Genomic DNA, 13,409 nt, shown 5'->3' with positions numbered 1-13,409 from the left:
ATGGGGCAGAGTTGTTTATGCTGTTAGCGACTTTGGAGGCTAAAGATAAACTGGTGATTTGCGATCTAGCTGTGGTGTGTGATTTTCCTGATGTGTTTCCTGAAGAAGTGAATGAATTACCGCCAGAGCGTGAAGTTGAGTTCTCGATTGATTTGGTACCTGGTACTAGGCCGATGTCGATGGCTCCGTACCGTATGTCTGCTGTTGAGTTAACTGAATTGAAAAGTCAGTTGGAAGATCTATTGGATAAGAAATTTATTCGTCCGAGTGTGTCACCGTGGGGTGCACCAGTGTTATTGGTTAAGAAGAAAGAAGGTACTATGAGGTTGTGTGTGGACTACAGGCAACTGAATAAAGTGACGATCAAGAATCGGTATCCTTTGCCGAGGATTGATGATTTGATGGATCAGTTGGTTGGTGCGAGTGTGTTCAGCAAAATAGATTTGAGGTCGGGATATCATCAGATACGTGTGAAAACTGAGGATATTCAGAAGACTGCTTTTAGAACAAGGTATGGACATTATGAGTATTCTGTAATGCCTTTTGGTGTGACTAATGCGCCTGGAGTATTTATGGAGTATATGAATAGGATTTTTCATCCGTACCTAGATCAGTTTGTTGTGGTGTTTATTGACGATATTTTGGTGTATTCGAAATCTGAAGAAGAGCATGCTGAACATTTGAGAGTGGTTTTGGGAGTTCTGCGGGAAAAGAAGTTATTTGCTAAACTGTCCAAGTGTGAATTTTGGTTAGAAGAGGTTAGTTTTCTTGGTCATGTGATTTCAAGAGATGGTGTTGCTGTTGATCCTTCTAAGATAGAAGCGGTATCTAAGTGGGAAGTTCCGAAGTCAGTTTCGGAGATAAGGAGTTTTCTTGGTTTGGCTGGGTATTATAGGAAATTCATCGAGGGATTTTCTAAGTTGGCGTTACCGTTGACGATGTTGACTAGAAAGGGGCAAGCGTTTGTTTGGGACTCAAAATGTGAAGAAGGTTTCCAAGAGTTAAAGAGAAGGTTGACTACTGCTCCTATTCTGATATTACCGAGTCCATCGGAATCATTTGAGGTTTACTGTGATGCTTCATTGTTGGGTTTGGGTGGTGTGTTGATGCAGAATAAGCAGGTTATAGCTTATGCTTCGAGACAACTGAGGGTTCATGAGAGGAACTATCCGACACATGATTTAGAGTTGGCAGCTGTGGTATTTGTTCTGAAGTTATGGAGGCATTACTTGTACGGGTCAAGATTTGAGGTTTTCAGTGACCATAAAAGTTTAAAGTATTTGTTTGATCAGAAAGAGCTGAATATGAGACATAGGAGATGGTTAGAGTTTCTGAAGGATTATGACTTTGGTTTGAATTACCATCCGGGTAAAGCAAACGTAGTGGCTGATGCATTGAGTCGGAAATCATTGCATATGTCTATGTTAATGGTTAAGGAATTGGATTTAATTGAACAGTTTAGAGACTTGAGTTTGGTGTGTGAGAGTACTCGCAATAGTGTTAAATTGGGAATGTTGAAGTTAACGAGTAGTATTCTGGATGAGATTAGAGAGGGTCAGAAATCCGATGTGCTTTTGGTTGATAAGTTGACTCTAGTGAATCAAGGTCAAGGTGGTGAATTCAGAGTTGATGAGAATGGTGTTTTGAAATTTGGTAATCGGGTGTGTATTCCGGATGTTACCGAACTTAAGGAGAGCATTCTTGAGGAAGGACATCGTAGTGGCCTGAGTATTCATGCTGGGGCTACGAAGATGTATCATGATTTGAAAAAGTTATTTTGGTGGCCGGGAATGAAAAGAGAAATTGCGAGTTTTGTTTATTCTTGTTTGACTTGTCAGAAGTCAAAGATTGAGCATCAGAAGCCGTCTGGGCTAATGCAACCGTTGGCTATTCCAGAGTGGAAGTGGGATAGTATCAGTATGGATTTTTGTTTCTGGTTTACCGAGAACAATTAAGAATTTTGAAGCTATTTGGGTGATTGTCGATAGATTAACGAAATCGGCTCATTTCATTCCGATCAGAATGGATTATCCGTTAGAGAGATTAGCTGAGTTGTATATTGAGAAGATTGTAAGTTTGCATGGTATTCCGTCGAGTATTGTTTCGGACAGAGATCCTAGATTTACATCAAAGTTCTAGGAAGGTTTGCAGAGGGCTTTGGGAACTAAGCTGAGATTGAGTTCTGCATATCATCCACAGACTGATGGTCAGACTGAGAGGACGATTCAGTCACTGGAGGATCTTTTGAGAGCTTGTGTTTTGGAAAAGGGAGGTGCTTGGGATTGTTATTTGCCTTTGATTGAGTTTACCTACAACAATAGTTTTCATTCGAGCATTGGTATGGCACCGTTTGAAGCTTTGTATGGTAGGAGATGTCAGACGCCTTTATGTTGGTATGAGTCCGGTGAGAGTGTTGTGGTTGGACCGGAGATTGTTCAACAAACTACGGAAAAGATTAAGATGATTCAGGAGAAGATGAGGATTGCTCAGAGTCGTCAGAAGAGTTATCACGACAAGAGAAGGAAGTCACTTGAGTTTCAAGAGGGAGATCATGTGTTTCTTCGTGTTACTCCGATAACTGGGGTTGGTCGAGCTTTGAAGTCGAAGAAGTTGACACCTCGATTTATTGGTCCTTATCAGATTTTGGAGAGGATAGGAGAGGCAGCCTATCGTATCGCTTTACCGCCGTCACTTGCGAATTTGCATGAGGTTTTTCATGTGTCTCAGTTGAGGAAGTACATTCCTGATCCGTCGCATGTGGTCCAAATAGATGATGTACAGGTGAGAGATAACCTGACTGTTGAAACATCACCTATGAGGATCGAGGATCGAGAGTTGAAGCAGTTGCGGGGTAAAGAGATTGCTTTGGTAAAGGTAGCTTGGGGAGGACCAGCAGGTGGCAATGTGACTTGGGAACTTGAGAGTCAGATGAAGGAGTCTTATCCGGAGTTATTCGCTTGAGGTATGTTTTCGAGGACGAAAACTCTTTTAGTGGGGGAGAGTTGTAACACCCCGATAAAAATAAGATAATTATTTAATTTAAGTTAATATTATATTTATTAATTTAATTAAATAATTGGAATTTTTGGATTATTATAATTATTATTATTATTGGAATAATAATTATTGGAAAATATATAAGTTGGAAATAAGGAAAAAGAGTTCCATTTTGGTAAAAAGAGTTTTCACGTGAAAACAGAGAAACGGCTCAAAAAGAGGAAAAAGGGCAAAGAGGCAGAGCAAGAGGAAGAAGGTTGGAGAAGAGAAGAGCTTGAAGCTTAAAGATTCGCCGGATTAACTCAGGTAAGGGGGGTTTATCGTCGTTTAATGGGTATTATGGGTTAACATGTAATGGGTAGTGATAAGCCATTGATTTGACCCTAATTGGGATGTTGAATGCTGAAAAAATTGTGATGGATAAGGTGTGTTAAGACTGAAATTGACTCTGTAACTGGATGAGTCTTGATTTCCCGAAAGTGTAGCTTTTTACGGAATTGAAATCGGAGGTCCCGAAGTCCTCCAACGGCGGAAAATGCGGAGAATTCTGCATTCTGCTTCGTGTTAGCGCAGGAACAACTTTCTGTCTTGCGTTAACCGGTTAACCCAGGGTGTTAACCGGTTAACACTGTTAGGAATTGTGAAGTATTGCTGTTTTGCTTGCGTTAACCGGTTAACCCAGGGCGTTAACCGGTTAACACTGTTGTGATTTCTGAGAAATTGCTGTTCTGTCTGCGTTAACCGGTTAACCCAGGGCGTTAACCGGTTAACACTGTTGAGTTTTGCCAGAAAGCGTGTTCTGTGTTGCGTTAACCGGTTAACCCAGGGCGTTAACCGGTTAACACTGTTGGAAAAGTGAAAAATTAATATTTTAATGTTGTGAACATAATTGGTGATTGGCCTATATCGGTGTGTGATATAGTAGGGATTATTTCCCGTTGTTTTGAGTAGGATGGGTATTAGTAGAGTGTGCTAATACTGTGACTGAATTATTTGGCATGACATGATATAATTATGTGATAAATATGCTGATGATGTGTGAAAATATGCATAATGTTGTGAATGTATATATTATGTATGTAATTGTGGATGGCCTGTTTTATGGCTTAGAGTGTGAGCATATGTCCATTGTGGATTGTTGTTGATGTTGCATGCTAGGTGATTTGGCATAGCATAATGTGGCCTTTATGGTGGTAGCTAATTCCCATGGTGAGGAATTAGTGATGTTAGTTATTTTGGACTGTTGTTGATGTTTGCATGCTAGGTGATTAGCGTGCATAGCATGGCCCTTGGGGTGGTAGCTAATTCCCATGGTGAGGAATTAGTGATGTGAGTCACTAGGTCTCAAATGAGTGGGACTAGTGAGCTTGGTAGCCGTACCTGGATTTGGTCGATGAAGTTGAACTATATGTTCATGAATAGTCGGTACCGCATGCATGGAGTCTCATTGCATAGTGTATGTATGGCGTATAATATGAATGGATGTATTCCAATATTATATGTGTGTTTTGTGTTGGTGTTGAGTATGAATTGAGATTATACGTGTGCTTTATGTTGGTGTTGAGTATGATGTTTGAGTTGATGTGCCGTTACTGAATGTGTGTTATGATTAGGGTGATGAAATGTGTTAAATTACTTAACATTGCATGATATTTTATAGGTAACGAGCAGTGATTGAGTAGAAGCTAGTGCTTGGAGTCTAGTGTAGTCTCCTTAGTGGGTCATGCTCTGATAGATGTAACATCGGGACGGGATGTTTTACCTTGTTGAATAATTTTACATGTAATGTGTTACATGTTCTGCATGATTGATTTGATTTCTATCCGCTGCGTATTGTGCAAATGCTTTATGTTTTGAATTAATAAAAGAGCATGACAGTTATTATGGTGAATGGTGTGAAATGATTGTGTGACACCCTTAATTGCATAATTACTCTGATTGATATATTGCTATTTTAATTAAATATTTGGGGTATTTTAGAAGGGTGTTACAATACTCGCATGGAAGATTATCCACAACCGGTTACTGGGTTAATAAAGGATAAATCGACCGAAAGGAAAGGACATCCGGATACCGAATACTAGGTATATAATGATGACCAATCAAAGGGAGAAACAATCATTACCAAACAAGGGTAAATGAAAGATGACTCGCTGGGGATAAATTGCTTTATCAGAAGAATCATCCAAGAGACATATCACCGGTTACTGGGAGATATACTCAAAAGTGAAGGAATATCGATACCGAATATTGGATAAAGATAGCCGATAAAGAGGGGATTACATCTACCGGATACTGGGTAGAAAACCACATAAGAGAGTAACCGTCATCGGTTAGGATGAACAAAATAAGGTTAACTCTGCAAGGGGATAAAATGGGTTTTACAACTACCGGTATGAGGGTAGAAAACCACAAAAAATAGGACTTACAACTACCGATTACTGGGTAGAAGGCCACAGACTTCGCCGGGCAAAAGATGGACAATTACTGGTTACTGAGCAATCGTTCATCTACACTACGGGGAAGTGCATGGGACAAACAAAAGGAGTCAATCTAGGAACAAATTAGAGAGACACAATGAAACAAGACTCAACCCAATGAGGATATATCTTAGGGGAGAAATTCCATCCCAGTACATATTTTGGGAGGAAACAGAAATAACAATCATCCACGAGGACATAACTCAGTGGGGAATGTGGAGGAAAGGATAAACACTTTCTGCCTATGGGGATGACTCTACATGGAGAGATCAGACACAAACATCTGCTTTGGGGAAGTATGTATCACCCAAATAGCAGGAGACACCAAACAAAGATATATGGCAAATAATGCAGCATGAATATCTGAATGTTGAGAATATGCATATATGCGTGGTTTATGTATGATGAATGCTGATAAACAGACATATCTAACACAACCAGGTCCAAGAATCAATGAACAATCATCCGGTACTACATCTTAAAAGAGAAATCCATGCCCACTAGAGGACATCCAATCTGATGGGGTGACAGATACCAGGCAAGAAAAATCTCTGTCGGGAAAGGAGAACCAATCATTCAGCTGGGAATGAATCAACACATTTTCCTCAGAAGTTCCCACGCCACTCTTCAATCAGGTAAAGTCTTGGCTGGGGAACCGAACATGGATACGATCCCTCATAGAAAGCCAATCTACCGGGGAAATTGTCCAGGGGAAGGATGAAACTCTGTGGGGGAACAACCACCAATCAAAAAGTTCCAACACCAACACATTTCCTTGCACTGCTAGATAAATCATATCTGCCGAGGAGAAGGGAACATTACTCCGTTGGGGATAGAAAATAAAAATTTTCAACACCCACTCTACTTAGGAGGAGAATAAAAAACAAGCTCTGATCAGACAACTCCACTGGGGAAACACTGTTGACGACCGAACTGGGGATTACCTGCAGGCAATCTACTGGTCAAATTTCAAGCCCTTCTGTTTAAATTATGCAAGCTCCAAATGACAAAACCTTCAATATAAAAGTTGTAGATATTTTCAAGAAAATAAATTTGGACTTAAATTTTGCATCATTTATATTTTTGATGAAGAAGTTATGGGCACTTGAAGTTGGACTTTTTCACATTTTAATGCCTTTGGTCCAAAGTGACCTATAATGTTTTGCATTATCACATGTATTTCTGTTAGGATTATGAAATTTTGCTCAACATAACAAATGAAGTATACATCTTAAAATTTCCAATGCATTTGATACCACCTCAAAATCATGAAAAATGAATGAGTTATGTTCTTGGGAAGTTGACCCAAAATTAGGGTTTCAATCAAAATGACCTATAATGTTTTGAAATGGATGATGACCTTCCAAGCTTCAAATAAATTTTTTATGAACATGAAAGTTATTCATATGGTTCTTAAGAACATTTTCTATCTTTGGGTCATCATCATTTTACAAACACATCAAAAGTTAGGTCTCAGTGTACTTCAAAATAGTTAGATGAATTGACTGATCAACTTCTCAAGTCCAAACCTCATATCTTGATGAATTGATGATTGAGGACACTCAAATAAGCTCAAAGATGCATGAAATGATGAATTAAATAACTTCACTTGATTGTATTTGATCATGGGTTGAGGTTGCTTCGTGAGCAAGGCACAGTTGAAGCACTAATGATTTAGGGTTTCCTTGGGAAACAATCCTCAAGCCCTTTGGTTTGATTTGATCAAAATGATGAATTGAGATACTTGGGAGGCCTATTTTATGGATGAGAACTTTAGGAACCATTGTCATGCTTGCTTTCATCTTCACCTAGCCATATCAATGAGCACAGAGTCTCCTAAAAGCTTTGGATCTTGTGACTGCTCAAGCTACAAACAAAAGATGTTAGTGACATATTTTTGTGCTTTTGGTTAGTAAACAAAATAAGAAAAGCAATAATATACAATTCAAGCATGCTTGGTGATCTCAAACCAACTCACAAAAGTTCCTACCCTTGGGTTAAGGAGCCAAGATGCTATGATCCTTGAGGCAAGATGCAAATGCAATAGTAGGATGCCATGAGGGATCTTAGGTTCAAAATTAGGGTCTTACACAATGTGACTCATAACTCAACTCTATGCATGTGGTACCGATTTGGACATAAGAGGTTTGTTACTGATCCCATCCACTCAACAATGGTTCCTAATTTGAACTGGGTTCCCACTGTTGAACCCCGAGTACCCACTTCTAAACCCCTGACGAATCACCAGTCCCCACTTCTGAACTCGTGACTCGCCTCTTTCAACACTGACATGTATGATGCATGACATACAAACAAATGTAATAACACATATGGTTCCACTTCTAAACATATACAAAAGTCATAAGACATTCACTGTAGTCCCCACTTATTAATTACACGCCTAAATACAAAATTTATAATTTCATGCATAACACTTATAATCATAATCACAACACATCAATACACAATCGATTCGATTATCAAGTCAATCTCCAATTACCAGAGTATTTTCATCTTGATCAATTAACCATTCATAACATTACACTTTAAGAGAACATTACATTCATGTCATTAAACCATATTCATCCTCTTAAAGTATTAACATATGATAGTATTACGCGTTAGTTTTCCACCGCTTCGAGTCACGCCTCAAACGGAGTCACGAATCTCAAGTTATGCCATTTTTTATTTTACTTCAAAAAAATTCCCTACCAACCTGTAGTAATCGATTACCAATATGTGGTAATCAATTATCGACATTGAAAAACTCAGAAAACTTAATTTTTAAGTTGGTAATCAATTAACATTACGTTGTAATCGATTACCACAAAACCCATGATGAAAACACTTAGTTTTTGTAATCTATATCCCTTCCAAACCTCATCCAATATGCCCTAACATGCCCAAGCATCTCATATCAATAATCCAACATTACATATCATTCATATTCCATTAACACAATATATATATGCATCAATCATCATATAAATTCATCCATTTTTCTTTTCATGAATTCAAGCTTTCATTCATCCATTTTTCTTTTCCATAACAAAATTGATCTATATCAAAGTCTATCACGTGCTAAATCTTATCTAGTTTCTAACTATCCCAGTTTCATTCTTAAAAGATCTAGGTTAATAAAATTATAGACAAATGACTAATAGGGTATACTAATTGCAAGTTACAAAAATAAATCGACATATGGTAACAATATTACTTAAACATATATTATTACGACTAATAATCCTATACTATTAATTTGACATCTAATTTCTCAAATTAAGTACACTTATGTTCAACTTCAACACTAAACTCATATCATGTACACAATCACTACTTTCCACAACGTTATTCATATAAACATCGTAATAATATACCATATTATCAACATCATTCACACGTATAAACATCATGAGGAATTACCATAATCACGACATTTCCTACACATTTAAACCTCATTAATTCATTATCCTAAGAAAGATATATGTCTTAGCTTTCCAACACAACTGACTGCACCTCAAACAAACTTATGAAACTTAGGTTATGTGTGAAACAAGATAACCAATACTCTCGTGTGTTTTCTGCAATTTATTTGGTTTATATCGACTTATTGTGACTTATTGCGACTTATTCGACTTATTTTGACTTATTTTGACTTATTCGATTTATTTCGACTTATTTCCCAATGTAATCGTTCCAATTTTCTACGTTAAGATTTTGAGAATTTTATTAGTACTATTGAACTCTCGTCTTCAACCTACTTTGATTCCAACTCAACAAATCCCCCCAAATTACCGACCATCACTAACAATAACACTAACCCAATAACATTCACTACTCATATCCTTGATTTACGAAATTGATCACTCATGTACACGAATCAACAACTTAATATATACCAACAAATTAACGAGAGTAACAGTCAATAATTCAACAGAGAACTCTATAAACATCAACGATACATATAATATCAATTCAACAGAGAAATCTATAAATATTAATGATGGAATTTTAATACATATAATATCATTTACTCATATCAATTCAACAGAGAACTCTATAAACATCAACGATAAAATTTTAATACATATAATATATATAATCATCGAGGTTTTGCTTAAACCCTAAATGATTTAAATATTTCAATCAATTATAGAAGCAAAAAGGATTAAGGGAATCCCCACTGTCCTAATACTTAAACACTACATGAAGAACAACCCCATTGGAGGACACCTTTGTCGTCACGACCGTAAGCGTTGGATGATGAGTCATCCCTCTCAACTGAAGACCAACAGTGTTGGCTGACGGGTGACCCTCGTTGGGCGTTACAAGGGGACGATAGTCATGGACATGACGACCAGACCATCACCTTGGCTTTTTAAGCTTTTTTGTGTGTGTGAGAAACCCAATTCTGGGAGAGGTTATGCTCCTCCAATGATTAGTGTGTTATGGTTGATTCTTTAATTAATATGCAGCTATGGTTGAATTTTGCAGTCGATGTGTAATGCATGATACTAATCGAATAAAGGTGATATGCTATGAATGAATAATATCAATCTATATATAATGCCTAATGCAAATGCAGAAATGAGGTGATACGCTATGGTTGATTTCTATCAACCGATTAATAATGCCTAATACAATAATAAATGAGGCGATACTTTATGGTTAGATATCATCATAATGCCTAATACTAATTATTAACTCGATGATTGAGTGCGTACCAAAAGAAGGAAGGGGGTAAATCCCTAAGACCATACCTTGAGGGTAGAAACCCAAAAGTAGGTAGGCAGGTAAGCTCAGAAGACTATTCCTTGAGGGTAGTATAATCATGATTTTGATGACCATGACTCGTGTGATTAACAATGTGATTTCATATTCCTTTGTATTATGTATTGCTTGAACTAAAAATAAATAAGGTGAGGAACCTTAGGATAAGAACTTGTAGGTAAAAATTACATTGCCGAAAGGACTCCCAAGATAAGAGAACTTCCTTAAGACAGTTTATTCTCACCCATGTTATTCTCATATTTTTTACAAGTGAGAAATCCACAACTAAAGGTAAACGGAAGATGGCGTGATGAAATTCTGTGGAAGATTTACCTCAGTTGTTTTTGTTATTTTATTGTACATTTGTGATAAATCTGATTTACATTTTGTACTATTTTAGGCATACAATGTAATGTATGTGAGACTTATGTACTTAAGTAATTATTCTACTAATGTATGTAAGACTTATGTACTTAAGTAATTATTCTACTATTGTACCAAAATAAACATCAACAAAAAGAAACAAAAAAGATAAAAACTTCAAACATCATTAGTGGAAGTCGCCATCTTCTCACCCCACCTCTTCAGTAGCACTCTTCCCGGGTCCCTAGTCTTCCTCAACTGGCTCAACTTCAGCATAGGTGGTCGGCTCTTTAGTTGGCTCTAGGTTAGATTCCTCAACCAGATGACTATCAACCACCACCTTGAAGAAATTATTGGGTGAGAATATATAGTAGACACACAGGCTAGAGGGGCTGAAAAGTACCTTATTAAAAACTTCAATCGATTTCCAAAAATAGAAAGTAATAAGTTCTTAAAATATGTGCAGAAGTCTTAAAGCAAAAATAGAGATCTTGTGCTTGTATTGGAATTGAATCACATTAATAAATACACGATCTACAAATCTAATAGATTGTTCAAAGATAATGATTAATTGACTAATTGTAGATTACACGAGATATGTCATGTGCAATGATTCAATTAATATTGGGTTCTAACTAAAGCTCAATTTTAAGTGCCAACTCTAACAAAACCTAACCTTACGTAATAAATTGCTACCGACTAAAATATACGATAAACTGTGCTAAGAATTGATAACCTAAGCATGAAACATCCTACGAAAATTAAAATGCAAGTGTGTGTGTGTGTGTGTGTGTGTATATGTGTATGTGTGTATGTGTGTGTATGTGTGTGTGTGTGTGTGTCTTTGTGTGTGTGTGTATGAAAGAGAGAGAGAGAGTGAGAGAGAAAGAGAGAGAGAGGGGGAGTACACCGAGATATATAGTGGTTCAGCTTTATCATCCTCGCAGGATCCTACTCCACTCTTCAATGGTTTCCAATTGGAACCTGTTTTCTTCCACTATGTTTTGACAAATATTGCAAAAGTTAATACAATCAATAATCCATAATAATGATGATAAAAATAAATATATTTTTTGGATCTTGACTTGTATATAAATTAATGCCAAACTCTTATGCGAAATCTTTACTCGATTCTCACTTCTTGAATCTTCCAGCTCCACCAATTCGCTCACAGTCTTCGTGTGTGGCAATCACCCATTGATTCCACTGATTTTTTGAATGGTAAACTGTCTGAAGATAAAGAAGAACTCCACCTTGTCTGTAGCCTTCCACACAGTCACTATTAAAGTTAGTTTGAGATAAGAACCTCATTCTTTTCACTAGAATTTGTCACTACCAATGACAACAACTCCAATCTAGAAAACTTCCTGAAAATATTTACCAAAATTTTAAGAACAATTAGTTTCAAGACAACATCTCCCTCAACAATTACAAATATATCATTATCAAGAAATGAAATCAAACTAGAGGTTGAAGATGAAAGAAAATTTGTTTGCAAGAGTTTTTTGAGTTTCAAAAGTGATAGGTTGTTGATTTCACAAAATCACAAGTAGATTATGAAATTTATCTTTTTAAAATAAGATGACAAAATGAATTTATATGTGCTTGAGATTAGGCACAAAAATTGATGGAAAAAGTTAGTTAAATTCGAGTCAAGAACATTTCATAATTTGAGTCAAATGAGCAAGTAGAGTGAAACAACATCTGATAAAGAAATTGACCCATTTTTCGTGTGATTCGAGTCACCTTATATCTCTGATTCGAGTCACAAAGACTCATGATTCGAAATAGGTATAAAGTTTGATTTGAGTAAATTTAGACAAAGCCAAACATAAAAATGAGAAAAATAGTATGGTTTGAGTCAGGTATAAAGTGTGATTCTAATCAAATGAGGCAGAGGTTGGTCAGATTTGTCTGATTCGAGTAAAGTGCAACTTATGATTTAAGTCACAAAGCTGCCTGATTCGAATTAAGTTAAAATTATGATTCGAGTCACAAAGTTTGAAAATCTTTTTATTTTTCGTTGTTCAATTTGATTCGGGTCATGCACATAAAATCTAAAATTGTCATGTTTTTCAAAATGCTTTGAGCTTTCTCTTTCCACCTAACTCGAACCAACAACACATATGGTTCATGTTCCACTAACTCAAAAAATTGAATAAAAGCATCATGATCAAACTCAAATATAACAATTGAACTATACATGATAAATTATAATTAATAGATTCAAAATATGATTTAGAGATGTGCAATCATAAAGGAGGATCAATAAACAATAATAAGCAAAACAAAAGCGATAAGACAGACAACAAAACCTTATTGGGCTTCTCCCCCTAAATGTATCAGGAACATGCAACTTAAGTCTTCATGTAACACCATAAACACTGACTCTTAATTTAAAAGAATAAAATCATCATTTTAGGATGTTATTCAAACATAACATGCATACTTTCCAATTAATTTCAAAACTGGCAGCAGAATTCAAAATAATTAACATAACTTCAATTGTCTCTTCAGATGAGGTACTTAATCAAATTAACAACATTCAAACATTAACTCAAAAAAATTAAATGTCTTGTTTCCCAATGTTACATATTAGAGCATTACACCAACTAAATAGCGATAAACGGTACAATAAATGAAGAAAGTTCCAAGGCTATCTTCCAACTCATAACAGCACTTACTCCTCCTGAGTATATATTCAATAATATATATAGCAACATAAAACAAATAAGAAAGGGGTGAAAATACACTCAAATATATTAACAATGTAAAAGAATGCAAGGGTAACTTAAATCA

This window comes from Lathyrus oleraceus, chromosome 5 (genome assembly GCF_024323335.1).
Source record: "Lathyrus oleraceus cultivar Zhongwan6 chromosome 5, CAAS_Psat_ZW6_1.0, whole genome shotgun sequence".
NCBI lineage: Eukaryota > Viridiplantae > Streptophyta > Magnoliopsida > Fabales > Fabaceae > Lathyrus > Lathyrus oleraceus.
Note: the sequence above shows the minus strand (reverse complement) of the source record.